Raw genomic sequence first — 14875 nt, forward strand, 5'->3', positions numbered from 1 at the left:
CTCGAGGTCCATCTATGAAACAAGGTGGCCTTGCAGATTCAAGGAATCCTTCATGGAGGCTTCCTCCGTCCTTAAAATAAGGAAGGACTATGAATACGGGTATTAGTGCACCCGAAAGAGCTCTAGAGTTCTTTATTAATTTTAAAGATGGTTTTGGCGAATTTTAAGCTAAAAAAAATTGATGAATCTTAGGAGTGCTAACTTCACAAAATGAAACGACTAAATCAGCGATAACATTATAGCTACGAAAAATACTTAACTTTGCTATTAAGATTTCTTTTTTAGAACTTTTAAGATGTTATCCAGAACTCCCAACAGAATTTTTCATTCAACATATGAAAAATTGCAAGAACTTTTTATATATCGGTCTTAGCGATTCATCGCCCTAAGATTCATCGATAGTTTTTTTAGCTTAATTTGTCAGGATTATTTTTAAAATTAATAAGAAACTCTAGAACTTGGGATGCACTCAGAACTCTAAAAAAAAATTTAATTTTTTGAAAGATAGTGTGCCAACTTCACTGCCAAAGGTCAATTTAGTTGATCTTTTCCAGGCAATCTGACTAGATATAGCCAACCCTTAAAAAATTTTCGATTATATGCAAAACGCAAAACAAATAAAGAGACAAACCATATATTTTTTTTAATATAATTGCGATATAAAAAACCATTTCAATTTGATTAAACTTATGAGTGAGTCGTATGGAAACTTCAAATAATCCGGAAACTTGCACAAAGCGCATTAATTGAAGCATAATCTTCGACCGCTAGATAATGCATACGTTGTACATTTCATACATAACGATCGTATTCGATATCCGTACGAAGCACATAATAGGAGCATATAGGTACATCGAAATGAAAAAGATAGGAGCGTGCGTACGTTGATTAATTGGCTTGACTAAATAACAAATATCTCGTCCGCGAAATTACATGCATGCGTCAATAGATAAGCCAGAAACATCGGCAATCGAGTCTATCGCTCAGTGTAAAACCGCCCGTAGATCCAATACTCTCCATTTCTATTCAAGTTTACGATTTCTGCAAAATTAACACGCAAATGCATTCGTGAACAATGACAAATTAAATTTCGATTACGAGAAACGCTAAAGTATCCCCAAAGTATAGAGCTGGGAACATGAAAGACTTGCCGTGGGGAAGGGAATGAACGAATGAGTTGACCGATAATCCCGCTTTTCGATATTAAACTCGTTGCTTTATAGATGTGGCTTATCAGCAATATATCGAAACCGATACGATTATGATAATTATAATATAAAAATATATGTGAAAAATGTTTTTTCCTAATTGTCACATTGTCACATTACACGTGGTATATCAGATGGACGCTCACGTCGCCAACAGCACAAACTCGTTACGGTATTAAGTACCCTCGGGAAATCTTTCTTTTGAACCGCGTGCTTAACGAACGTTGTAATGGAATTACCGCATCCGCGCAGCAAGAATTTGCAGCTCGTTGGCCGTGGCATATTAAGTGGCAGGCTAGCAATTGAATTTGAAGCCGCTTGGGCTCGAGGTCGATTTAACGCGCTACTTACCTACGTGTCGAACTGGGATAATTTCTCCTGGATTACATGGACGGGCACGATCGTGTCCCTCAGTGATCGGCATTCTGAAATCAGACACGAATAATGTTAATCGCTACTAGACGCTTACGTGTCCTAAGTAATCCTGACAGTTCTCGCTGAAATTTCGCATCGCGTCAAAACGATACCATATACGGCATGTACATACACATTTTACGATGTACTATTTTAATTAATCTACGCATCCATACTTTTCAAAGTACGTCAAACAAAATACATTAAATTTGAGTATTTTATGCATTGCGTACAACACGCGCATATCTCCGTGCTCTCTATGAGATCCCTTCGTTAATACGTAAGAGCGGATACGTAACATCATCACCGCAAACGCTACTAAGGATCGTTACACAGACATTATAAACGGTGTCTCATTCGCTTCCGTAGTTGAATCTCATCGCGTGAAAATTGGAAAAGTTCAAAGCGCTCGTTGTCGCCAAAGAGTGGCGCGATGTTAAAGAGAAGGGAAGAGATTGGGGCAAGCAAAAAAGAAAACTAGCCGAGAGATCGTGGATAAAGAGAGAAGAAGAGAGAGAACTAGGGGAGATGGTGTGTGTGAAGCTAGCATATCATTTCGTGGAAGATCATAAATAATTAAGAGTTCTGGCTTTATTTTCAATAGTTCTAGAGTTCTTGATAGTTTAAACAAATAAATAGTTCTGGCGATTAAACCAAAGAAATTGCCTCCGGACAAACTGATATCCGGCCAACTTCACGCAGCATATCACTTTGTCCTACAACATTTTCCTTATCAATAATTGTTCAAATTTAAAAGATTTATAGTTCTACATGAGTTCTAAGAAGAGTTCTGCCTTCTAAAAGTAAAAAAATATTCATAAAATAAAATAAAACAATTTTTTCCCCGAAAACTCGTATTTTCGAGTACAGAGGTGATATGCTGGCCGTATTTCGAGAGTTCTGATTATTGTAAAATAGTTCTCGTGTAGTTCTGGGCATGTACGTTGCCTTTTCAAAGAGTTCTGATGGAGGAAATAATTAGAAAATTTTTTAAACAATTATTTCAGCCGAAAAATTCGTATTTTCGAGTATAGAGATGATATGCTGACTGTATTTCGAGAGTTCTGATTATTATAAAATAGTTCTCGTGTAGTTCTGGGCATGTACATTGCTTTTCCAAAGAGTTCTGATGGAGGAAATAATTAGAAAATTTTTTAAACAATTATTTTAGCCGAAAAACTCGTATTTTCGAGTACAGAGGTGATATGCTGCTATTTGGAATAATCAAAACTATCGAAATACAGTCAGCATATCACCTCTATACTCGAAAATACGAGTTTTCGGGGAAAAAATTGTTTTATTTCATTTTATGAATATTTTTTACTTTTACCAGGTATATAAATATGAAACCGGAATTTGCCCATAGATTACCCTAGCTGTCAATGTAGTTACCGTCAAACCGCGTCATTGGCACCATTTTCTTGTTTTGACATCTGATAAAGATTTTCAATTCACAACAATACCAACAGCATAGTTTTTAATAGCGTTGAACATGTCGAATTTTGTGCCTGGAAACTACGATTTGCGGACAGCATTGATTTTCTGTTACCATTTGAAGGAAACTGCTGCAGAATCGCATCGAATGCTTGTCGAAGCTTACGGTGAGCATGCTCTTGGTAAATCACAGTGCTTTGAATGGTTTAAAAAATTCAAAAGTGGCGATTTTGACGTGAGAAACGAAGAACGTGGAAGACCACCGAAAAAGTTTGAAGACAGCGAATTGCAAACATTGTTGGATGAGGATGGCGCTCAAACGCAACAACAACTCGATTTGAATCAAGCTTTGCGTGAAAAACGACCAGAATATCAAAAAAGGCAACACAAAGTGATCTTGCTTCATGATAATGCACCATCACACACAGCAAAACCGGTCAAGGAAACGATTGAGGCGTTTAGTTGGGAAATACTTTCGCATGCGGCTTACTCACCAGACTTTGCTCCATCCGATTACTACTTATTTGCATCGATGGGACACGCACTTGCTGAGCAGCACTTCACTTCTTACGAAAATGTACGAAAATGGCTCGATGACTGGTTTGCCTCAAAGGAGCAACAGTTTTTTCGGCGTGGCATCCACAAATTGTCAGAGAGATGGGAAAAATGTATAGCTAGCAATGGGCAATACTTGGAATAAAATACTTTTTATCATTTTCATACAATAAACGTGTATTTTCTATACAAAAATTCCGGTTTCATATTTATATACCTGGTAGAAGGCAGAACTCTTCTTAGAACTCATGTAGAATTATAAATCTTTTAAATTTGAACAATTATTGATAAGGAAAATGTCGTAGGACAAAGTGATATGCTGCGTGAAGTTGGCATAACAGTTTGTCCTGAGGCATTTTCTTTGGTTTAATCGCCAAAACTATTTGTTTAAACTATCAAGAACTCTAGAACTATTGAAAATAAAGCCAGAACTCTTAATTATTTATGATCTTCCACGAAATGTTATGCTAGCTTCACACACACGGGGAGATGGGAGAGAGAGAGAGAGAGAACTAGGGGAGATGGGAAAGAGAGAAAAGCGCGGATGAAAGAGAAGCCGCGGGAAATATTGTTTCCGCGGTTCGGAGCGATTGCGTTCGATTTTACGGAACACGGCAACTCGCGCGGAAGAATCTATTGTGCGAGAAGAGTTAAATCGTGTATATTGCCGCAGTATATACGATTTAATATGCGCGAGCGCTATGGCCGCCCGCTCGTTGCACCGCATACCGGCTTCCGATACCGCATATCGGCCAATTTTAATCGGACGTTGACCGATTAATCCCCGAAGCGAAAGGAAAGTGCCTAAAATTTCACGTTTACATTTAAGTCAGTCAAATGTTCTCGAAGGTTGATTTACCATATCTTTCGCACATTTTTAAGCTATAAATTTGAATACAAAAAATAATCATATTTTACTTCGCACCATTTTCTCTTTAAATTTATATATTTAAATATATATTAAAAAACGCAAACATTTATCACACGGATTATTAAAAAGACATATTGCATCTGTTGTCTTATTTGCACAATCTGTATCTTCCACGCGCGTTAGTTATAAATAAAAAATCGGTTCTATAATAATTAAATCAATTTCATATACTAAATTAAATCTAATATCTGAAATCTGTTAATCTGCCGCGAGGATTTGACGATGTTTCCTAGCTTCCGCGGTGACATGTACGAGCCATTCTACTTAAATAATCACGCGACATTTGCCTAGATTAGTGCCCATCCGAATTATGCGAGATTCCTTCATAATTCACGTTCCGTCATGTACCATGACAATTCACGCAATTTCAACTAAACTCTACGTTCTACATTCCAGTATCGCTGAAAATCATAATAGAGAGATGACGTCGGAATAGAGAAAGATGTCATAAACCATCGCAATCTCCGTTCGTTCCAAGCTGCGCCACTTGTAAGGAATCGCGAGTACCAGAAATTAATTATTCGCAGTTGCATTCGGCTTCGCGTGAGGAGGTATAATCGCTTCTCTGACAGAAGCGAAAGGTGTTCCGCTGCATGGAAGCCTTACAGTTTATTCTTCTCTCCCGTTGACAGCCATCTCCCTACGCTGTTGAGCGTATTAGGCTTCGTGTCACTGTGTGACAGCGGCTTAACCAAGACCTGTCGGCGCCTTCATTAGTTAGACCACAATTAACATCGACGGCCACTATTATGTGCCGTGCGCGTTCCACACTTATTAATTAATTACGAATACGTGGCAAGACGAGCACACCGGTCGATTCGCGCGTGCGAGATATAAGACTCGCTTAAAAAAGTAGTCGTTCTATATCATCAGCGTTACGCACTGTAGCTGGTTGCGTGCCTCCTCGAGGTTCGATGAAAAATTTATGAAGAAACAGATTTACGAGAGACAGCGAGAAGGTACCGCGTACGATGGGTGGGACAGCCATGACAGCGGTGACGGTGATGCACGAATGCAAGCAGGGGAAAAACCGTCAGACGAACACAAAATTCTCCTCGTACCATCGCACCGTCGACGCGGCGAGAGACGATGGAATTTTTATAACGACACGTTTTGCGCCCGGGATTATTTTAGGGACGTTCCCGCGGGAATTGAGTGGGCTCGCGCGCTTCTGCAAGTCGCGTTCCGGCGAGAGCTTGCAACGGAAATGAATTCGCGTGTCGACAGCACGTACTTCCGCCATTTTTTCTTCCTTTTTCTTTTGTGTTGCGCGAGACGTGGCTTGCTAATGTGAAAAACATGATGTGAAAACTTGCGTACGGAAGTATATTATTTTTGCTTGCTTATCCGCGACGCAACCAAAGAAATACGTGATATATAAAAGCTGCAACTAGAATTTACCGCACTCACAATAATTAACTCGCAGTAAATAATTTGCATTTTTTCACCAACTTTTCTCGATATTTACCAAATATTGTTATAAGCGCAGAGGCGAGTAAACATGAAAAGATAATCGATAAATTGCAAATTCGATTATTTTTTGATTGGTGAAAAACGAAACGCCATTTGCAGAGAATTTGTTGTTGAAAAAATATCAAAAGCGATCGAGTTTGAACGAATGCTCGAATTGTAATTTGCAATTTTGTATCAAAATAGCGTGAACATGAGTAACCGCGAAACTACGTAAGGTAATTAATAAAATGCAAATTCTGTTAGTATTTGATTGACAAAAAAAATAAAACAGGAAGTCAAATGAAAAAAAAAAAAAACATTCGAATTGATCGAACTAAGCATATGTGGCGGAATTGTAATTTATTTTGATATTCTTTCATATACATATAAGTGTTTTTTTTTCAATTATTTTTTATACATCTTTAAAATCTGACACCACATTAGTTCATGAAAGTATAGGGAGATAGCAAAAATTCAGACAACTTTAAAAAAGTTTTACAAGTATCTCATTGTACAAATCTATTTTATTACACTAGTTGCAAAAATCAATCGTATCGATTTTTCTGGCTCTACCAAGCAATTCGATTTTAGTAGTATACACGTTGATATACCGAGGATTTCAAGATTATCCTAAATCCTTTGTTGTCATGGAAGCTGAAGGATTTCTCGAGGATCTGCGCTGTGAATAGATGCCCTTCAAATCTTCAAAGGTTGCAACAAGGTCCATGCAATCTCTCTCAGGCCGCCTTAGCCTCCTCCAATAACTCTGAAATAACGTTCTTCATGTACCCAGTGTCCCAAAATTTATAGATACCATCCGGTATCCAAGATAGGATCGATATTAAAAACGTGGATACAATATAATGGAATTTTTCGGCGATATGACATTCAAGATTGATTATAACGTCTACCGGTTGAGAAATACCTTCATTCCCGGTTGGGAAAGATCTTTGTCGAATTAGTTTCAGCGAGATGCCTCATAAGAACTCATAGAACTGAACGCCAAAACACTTATGGTACGTAACAACAGCGTGGAGATGAAATCAGTTTGTAAAATGGCGCGATTCCTCCGCCACATTTATTTTATCGGGATGATATACGTGCCGAGACATCCTTATCTACACCATTGGCCATTATTATCCTCCTAATCACTCGACCAGTAGATACGGCTATTAAAACACGTTACGATCGTAAGATGTATACATATATGGGAGCGACATCCATTGCAACGCGCGATCGAAGCTTGATAGCGTGTTCCTTCCCAGGTCGTTTGCTGCGCCTTATCGTCATCGGGCAAACAATTACAGGACAAAAGGCCGAAAGAGAGAGAGAGAGAGAGAGAGATCTGTATGGTCCGAGACGACCTCCAGTCCGGGGATTAACTCGGACCGAAACGCGTTTCGTCATTGTTTCATGGCAAGGATGGACTTTCATTGTTCTCCCGCGAGCCCCGGTCGCTATGCGCTTTCAAAGGGGGCGAAGGTAAGCGCTTCCAGGAATCCTGAGTTCCGCAGAACTCGGATATGGGAGGACGAAGCGGTATGGCAAGCGGCTGGACGAAGGTGTTCCCTCGCACCTCCGTGTTCCCTGCTCGTCTGCTTTGTCCCTCATTTGTAGCCATGCCTGTTAATGTAGGTCAGTACTCTCGAGATACGAAATAGCGCCGGCGGCGGGCGTGATACTGAATTATTGAATCACTATAGCCTCGGCCCATATCACCGCAGCGCAATAACAAGATTGTACATCCGCCATTACGCTTCCTGTGCGGATAAACAGCAATGGATGCTGATCCATCCAGAATCATTTTGTGAGCGATGATTTCTAGAGGTATCAGATCAAAAATACCGATTAAACGTTCACTTTAATCACCGGCGATCTGTGAAAACGTCGAATATTAGATTGCAAAACGTTCCGGGGATTTCGCTTCTCCGGTTGCAGTTGATTTCGGTGCCGATAAGCGGAAGTGTATTGAAGATTATTGACAATTTTATCTCACTGCGGTAACTTTCATCAAATAAAACACGATTCCTAACTCATCTGGCATTAAAGAAAAAAATAAGCTTAATTTGAAAAGTTGGGAATAGAGACTCCGATTCGAGAAGCAGTGTAAAAATAATTATAAAATGTCGATAGAAATACGTGTCGCATGCTATCGCCATGCCATTGGTTATCGCATTAGAGTGGAATTTAAAGAAAATATTGTAGTGTTTGCGCTGCTGATTTTAAGGAAGCATTGTCGGCGCCTAGGTCGATACCTAGGTTTCTTGAAATAACATCATTGGCCTAAATTTAACAATGAGCGCAGTAATCGTATAATACATTTTTTATACAATCATGTGTCACTCAGTTTTTTTCATGTTTTGTTAATAACGTAATAATTATGATAATAGATTTTTTTTTTTTTTTTATATAATAAAATTTGCACTTATATATCGTTTTATTCGTATTTTAATATTAAACGTGTATCTTCTTTCCTCTGTTGATCATTATTAATACGTTTCCGAACGGCTTTGTTATTAGCAGTAATTTCAAGTACCAGTTGAATTTCGATATACTGTGCTGGTGCTGGAGGCAATAATCACTATACCTCGATGAAAACGTAATTATCAGATCGCAGGTAAACTAGTTTAGAATAGAGTTACTTTAAAGAGATTAGAATAGCAGCAATATAAAGTATTAACGCAAATCGATATCGCACTTGCGAGATTGATGCATTTCTCTATAAACAATAATTCTAATCCTTTCGTTACAATCGATGAAGATTCTGGAAGAAAAAAAAACAGACGTATTGTTGACGTCACCGCATTTTTAAGCGTATATTTAAAAATATACATTACCGTTGTTTAATATTAAATTGCTGCTTAATGCTCTTTCCCCTGTATATTCTGAGATTCGATATTGATTTCACGTCAATTTCGGATGGAGCTTTCGAACGCAAACAATTTTGTGGCTTAATTTCCCATAAGCTCACTGCATCGGTAATAATTTGATGGAATTGCGACATTGAAGATTATTATTTGCATTTAGTATCGTCTGTGTGTATCATAGAGAAATAAATGAGTTTATAATGACATGATCTATCCCTATGTATTATTAAAGGAGAAGTGTTTATTTATTAATTACGAATATACCGCGCTTTATATAAGATCACGATGTAAAAATTTCTGTTTCATCGTACTATGTGATTGATAATACAACACTGCAGATTTAAATATATTTACGTTCATTAAATATTGTATGATACGTAATGAATCGCCGCGTAAATCGATAATTTTATAGATTTGCTAGATAATATTTAACTAATTGGATAATCCTGTATTAAAATAATCTGTGCATATTGCATTAAATACATTCGTCCAATCCATCTAATACACCGTTCATAAATAACAATTATTAATTAAGAGATTTGAAACCTCGCTAATCTATATAAAACAAACTTTGCATAATAATTAAAGAAAAGTCATCAACAGAAAAAAAATTATTACACACTCTCCATTAAAAAAAAAAAAAAAAAAAAAAAAAAAAAAAAAAAAAAAAAAATCTATCTAAAAAATATGCGAAAGTTTCTGATAGAAGTCACATAACAAAAGTTTCATACAGAAAGTTTTTTCTCAATAAAAATACTTTATAATATCGATCCTTTAATCGTAAAGAAATAAATGCTTTCTTATATAAATAATTTCCTTATATGAATAAATTTTTCCATTTATCGTACGCTTGTATGATAAGTGAGACTTAAATTTCTGTAATTATTTTGTTCAAATAACCGTCGCGCAGTAATGGAAACGGAATGAGAAAACGTTTCCTCTGCACAGCAAAGAACTAAAGATATAGCAAGCTTGTCATTAAGCGAAAAGTGTACGAGAGCTTAATATGCTTTCTGATTCCAGATTAGTGTGATGCAAAACGTGCCGCCGCTATCGAGGCACGTCATAGATGCATTTGGAAAATTACGCCGATGCGATAGTGTAAACACTTACGATAAGGATATCGCGTTATCGTTATAGAATAGCAACGACGCCCGTGTTCCAGCATTTGCAATCGTTAAATTAAGTTCATCGAATGTGTTATACGATATTGCTTCCTTCAATTGCTATCGCTCCGAAATATCATTTGCGCTTAATTTGACTAAAGAATCATGTTTTATGTAAATCACGATAGCAATCATATTATGTTAGAATAGCATTTGCAGAAATAAATCGAAGCTGAAAACAATCGATCAATTTGCAGGCAAAATGTGATAAACATGTCATTCATTTCTGAAATTTATAGATCCTCCATTCCGTACATGTCTTACTTTGTTTAATCACTACGTGGATCGATATATTAATCGCGTTGTTTCGACAAAGCAGTTTTATGGTAATACAACGTTTGCGCTTTACAACATGCCGTTAAGTAAATATCTATGAACGTGGCTGCAAATGCAAAAAGTGTGAGATGGCATATGAATAATTAGCATAGAAAAATGGCGGCACGGCACGCTATCCGGATATAGGATTCGTATCGGCGACGATTACTTGAAACCGACAGCGGAGAAAGGGTTAATGGGCGCATCTCGCTAGTTGAAATAATATTGTTCCCGTATAATTAAACGCGATAATTTCACTCAACATTAAAGTCGCAGGGATGGCTGATCGTCGCCTCATTGCTTCGAAATATGACTCCTTCGATGATGGCTTCTATCGATTTTGTCGACTAGTCGCCATAACAGAGTAAAGACGTAAGACAATGCGATCAAGAACAAGAAATAGAATACGTACTGTCATCGCAAACGTTAACGAAGAAGCCAAAGAAGCACAAAAGCAGTTTTAGGTATCTATACGTAACAATAGTTTGTGTCAACGTAAGAATTGCGTCAATATACATTTTACATTTAATCTACACTTGAAAGCGTAATCCGCATTTATCTAGGAATGATATATAATCGTTGTTTATAAAGCCATCAATCTCTGTTCTTCGAAAAACTAAATTTAATTTTTAGTTTGTTGACACGCAATATGCTATATTAATTTCGTATATATTAACATCCATAGGAATTATTATTTCTCAGTATTTTGTTAAAAATATATTTAATAAAAACTTAAGTTAATATAAATTATTTTGTGTATGCGAAGCATCGAAGCAGAAAACGATCTCTACAGGATTGACTTAGTTTATATTCTAGAGATATAAAAAAGTGCCAAAAAAAACAAATAATTGTTTAAAAAAATACATCGTAAATAATTTTCTTAAAAACAAATTTTTTTTTATACTAATTGATTTGTCTCATTATTCTGTACATAGAAGTATTACGGTAAGATTATCAAAAATTAGATATTTTACGAGATATTTAATTTTTTATATCAAAATATGTCAGATTAAAATATAAAATAACTCAAAAAGTACTTAATAAAAAAATACTATATTATAGTGTTTTGGAAAGCCCTCGATGTCAGCTACAAGAATACTAAATAAAAAATGGGGGTTTCCATTTAAGATTTTTAAGTTGACCTTCACATGACCTTCAAATGATTTTCCAAGGTCAAATCATTGTCACCATCTTATGGCCCCCTTGAAGCCACACAACTTTTGTTTGAAACATTTTTCGATTTAACGCAGTGTTTCTGAGATATTTGAGTGGGTCCTTTAAAATGGGACACTGTATATACGATTGGTTCCAAAATTGACTTTGTAATTCAATTAAATCAATTGAACATAAATAAAAAGAATGCATAGGATTATATGGAAATGTATGGTTTCTTGCGATTAAATGTATCTGCGATAGAATCGTGAGAAAAAAAGAGAGAGAAAAAAGTTAATTATTTTCTTGTCGCGTGCGCGTTCTCAGGTTGCCCGGAAGACTCGCGTATGCCTGTGCGACTTGACTGTCTGATGAAAACTTTTAAAAGCATTCAGCAATGTGTTTCGTCGAGTCTTTCATTCATCTCCTAGCGACAGACGGTTTCTGGAGGAGATTTCGCGCCGCTTGACGGAAGAAATTCGTTTGCGACTTTCGTCTTTCTTCCTTTTTTTTCCCTTCTACTAAGCTCGAAGCAGAAACGAAGAAGAAGTAATAAAGAACCTGTCGGGAATTTGGTGGCCATTCTTCTTCATTGGCGTACTCTATTTCCCGCGGTTCGCCGCAATCTCTCGCAGTGATTCCAATATCACTGTTTCTCTCTCTCTCTCTCTCTCTCGCACTTTCTCCGGTTTTCAAGTTATGAACCCTTCGTCTGGATAAATCAACCTTCTTTTTAATTCCTGAAACGTATTCGATATCTGTCCGCGTCTCCAGCATAGACAGAAATACGTATCTAAAATAATCGAGAGGGAAGTGACGGTTCGTTGGAGGCGTGGTTAGATATTGAAGAGAAATTGATCGACTGCCGTGAGAGGATGTCTCATTAATCTATTGCCAATAATGTGCAGAACGCTATAAAGGTGGAGACGATTGCGTTGCCATTTCAAACAGTTTCAAATACGTTATGACACAAAGATTAATCAATATTTCCCTCCGCAAAATGCAATCTTTTATATAACATAATACCAGGTATATAAATATAAAACCGGAATTTTTGTATAGAAAACACACGTTTATTGTATGAAAATGATAAAAAATATTTTATTCCAAGTATTGCCCATTGCTAGCTATACATTTTTCCCATCTCTCTGACAATCTGTGGATGCCACGCCAAAAAAACTGTTGTTCCTTTAAGGCAAACCAGTTATCGAGCCATTTTCGTACATTTTCGTAAGAAGTGAAGCGCTGCTCAGCAAGTGCGTGTCCCATCGATGCAAATAAGTAGTAATCGGATGGAGCAAAGTCTGGTGAGTAAGCCGCATGCGAAAGTATTTCCCAACTAAACGCCTCAATCGTTTCCTTGACCGGTTTTGCTGTGTGTGATGGTGCATTATCATGAAGCAAGATCACTTTGTGTTGCCTTTTTTGATATTCTGGTCGTTTTTCACGCAAAGCTTGATTCAAATCGAGTTGTTGTTGCGTTTGAGCGCCATCCTCATCCAACAATGTTTGCAATTCGCTGTCTTCAAACTTTTTCGGTGATCTTCCACGTTCTTCGTTTCTCACGTCAAAATCGCCACTTTTGAATTTTTTAAACCATTCAAAGCACTGTGATTTACCAAGAGCATGCTCACCGTAAGCTTCGACAAGCATTCGATGCGATTCTGCAGCAGTTTTCTTCAAATGGTAACAGTAAATCAATGCTGTCCGCAAATCGTAGTTTCCAGGCACAAAATTCGACATGTTCAACGCTATTAAAAACTATGCTGTTGTATGAAACTTGTATTGTTGTGAGTATGTGAGTTGAAAATCTTTATCAGATGTCAAATTCCGGTTTCATATTTATATACCTGGTATAATATATTCTATACATATACTTTCCAAATTTAACAAAATTGAACAAGAGTGAATTTTATTATTATAAATATATTTTCATAATAATCATATTATAATGGAAAAAAAAAACAATGAAAATATGTTAAAAAAAATGTATAAATGAGATAAAAATTTAAATTATAATTTTATTTATTTATTTATTTTTTTTTTTTTGGTCAAAAGTTCTAAGAATATTATTTATTTAGTAGTATGCAATTTTTGAAAACACGCTACAATACTATGCAAAACAGATACTTTTATACCCACTATACAAATACAAATCGAAACGGAGCGAGAAAGCCACGAAACTGCCGATGTATAAAGTTAGACAAATACAGCGTTTCAGCTTATATAGCATAAGTCCTCTTTATCGTTATAAGGCACCCGTTCATAATACTTTTGCAATTTCCGTTTTAGTATTTCAACATAAAATTATTGTTACGTACAATGCGAACTTGGGATAATGCGAAAGCGTAATAATCGTAGGCAGTACATTTTAATCGAAATCTTTACAGTAAGGAATATGAGAAATTTCGCCTCTAACTAGAAGGCTCGTTTATGCTTTAATCGAGAGATACCGTTTAAAATATACTAATCAATTATATTATATTAATTTAAAAATATTGACTTTAAAATATAGTTTGATGTATCTGATATCTGTTGTATCAATTGTTCAGTTTACACATTCGTATATCTGTGAAAATATGGGGAGTCAATATATTATTGTATTATCTCAAATATTTCTTAAATAGCGTGATCCCAACAAAACTCTATTTTGTTGGCTATTAAATATATTGTGCGTCGTATGTTATATAGAATATTCAGTATCTTATATAAATGATTAGTCGATTACGAAATTAATCTCTTGTTCGTTAGATAATGCCGCTTAGCTATGTTTGTGTATATATGGGTCCTACCATAAAAATAAAAATCAAACCACAGGGATGCAAAAAATAAAATTAATACAGCGAACCAATTTCATTTATATAATTTTATAAAGAAATTAGATCCATGCTCATATTTGATAATATTGCATTTATGAAGTGAAAATTAAAAAAAGAAATTCGTATAATAAAATAATAAAACCATTATAAAAATCAATAAATACAATTAAAGATTGAATAATTTATTTCCGTTGGCAATATCCTCATAGAAATTATATGAAAATCGAATTCAGTAATAATTTTGTCTGTTCTAATTTAAAAACGATTATCTAATAAATATCATTTAACACAGATCGTATGACTATCTAATTATACTTAGATTTATAAAATTCTCCTTATTTACGGTTTTAGTTTCCACATAGAAAATATATAAAAAAAATGAAAATAAACTATATTAAATGTGTATATGATATCGTGCATACATACATTATAATATGGATTATTTCACTTATACAAATAGCACATTTCGGAAAATATTTCACCCTAAAATTGTTCGACTTTTTAAAATTTAATAATAAAAACGGAATAACATACGTTGTAGATGATAGTTGAAGACTTTTTC

General features: G+C 35.7%; 1 long non-coding RNA gene across 1 annotated transcript in view; it reads right to left on the minus strand.

The window, feature by feature from the left end:
* Positions 1-1559: 1559 nt before the first annotated feature.
* Positions 1560-14875, minus strand: part of LOC138941996 (uncharacterized) — a 181632-nt gene continuing 168316 nt past the window's right edge. The window contains exon 4 of the long non-coding RNA XR_011448232.1: positions 1560-1633. This is a non-coding gene — a long non-coding RNA (uncharacterized lncRNA). The remainder of the gene's footprint in view (positions 1634-14875) is intronic.

Source organism: Polyergus mexicanus, unplaced genomic scaffold (assembly GCF_030449975.1).
Source record: "Polyergus mexicanus isolate NDT 795.1 unplaced genomic scaffold, iyPolMexi1.0 SCAF_21, whole genome shotgun sequence".
NCBI lineage: Eukaryota > Metazoa > Arthropoda > Insecta > Hymenoptera > Formicidae > Polyergus > Polyergus mexicanus.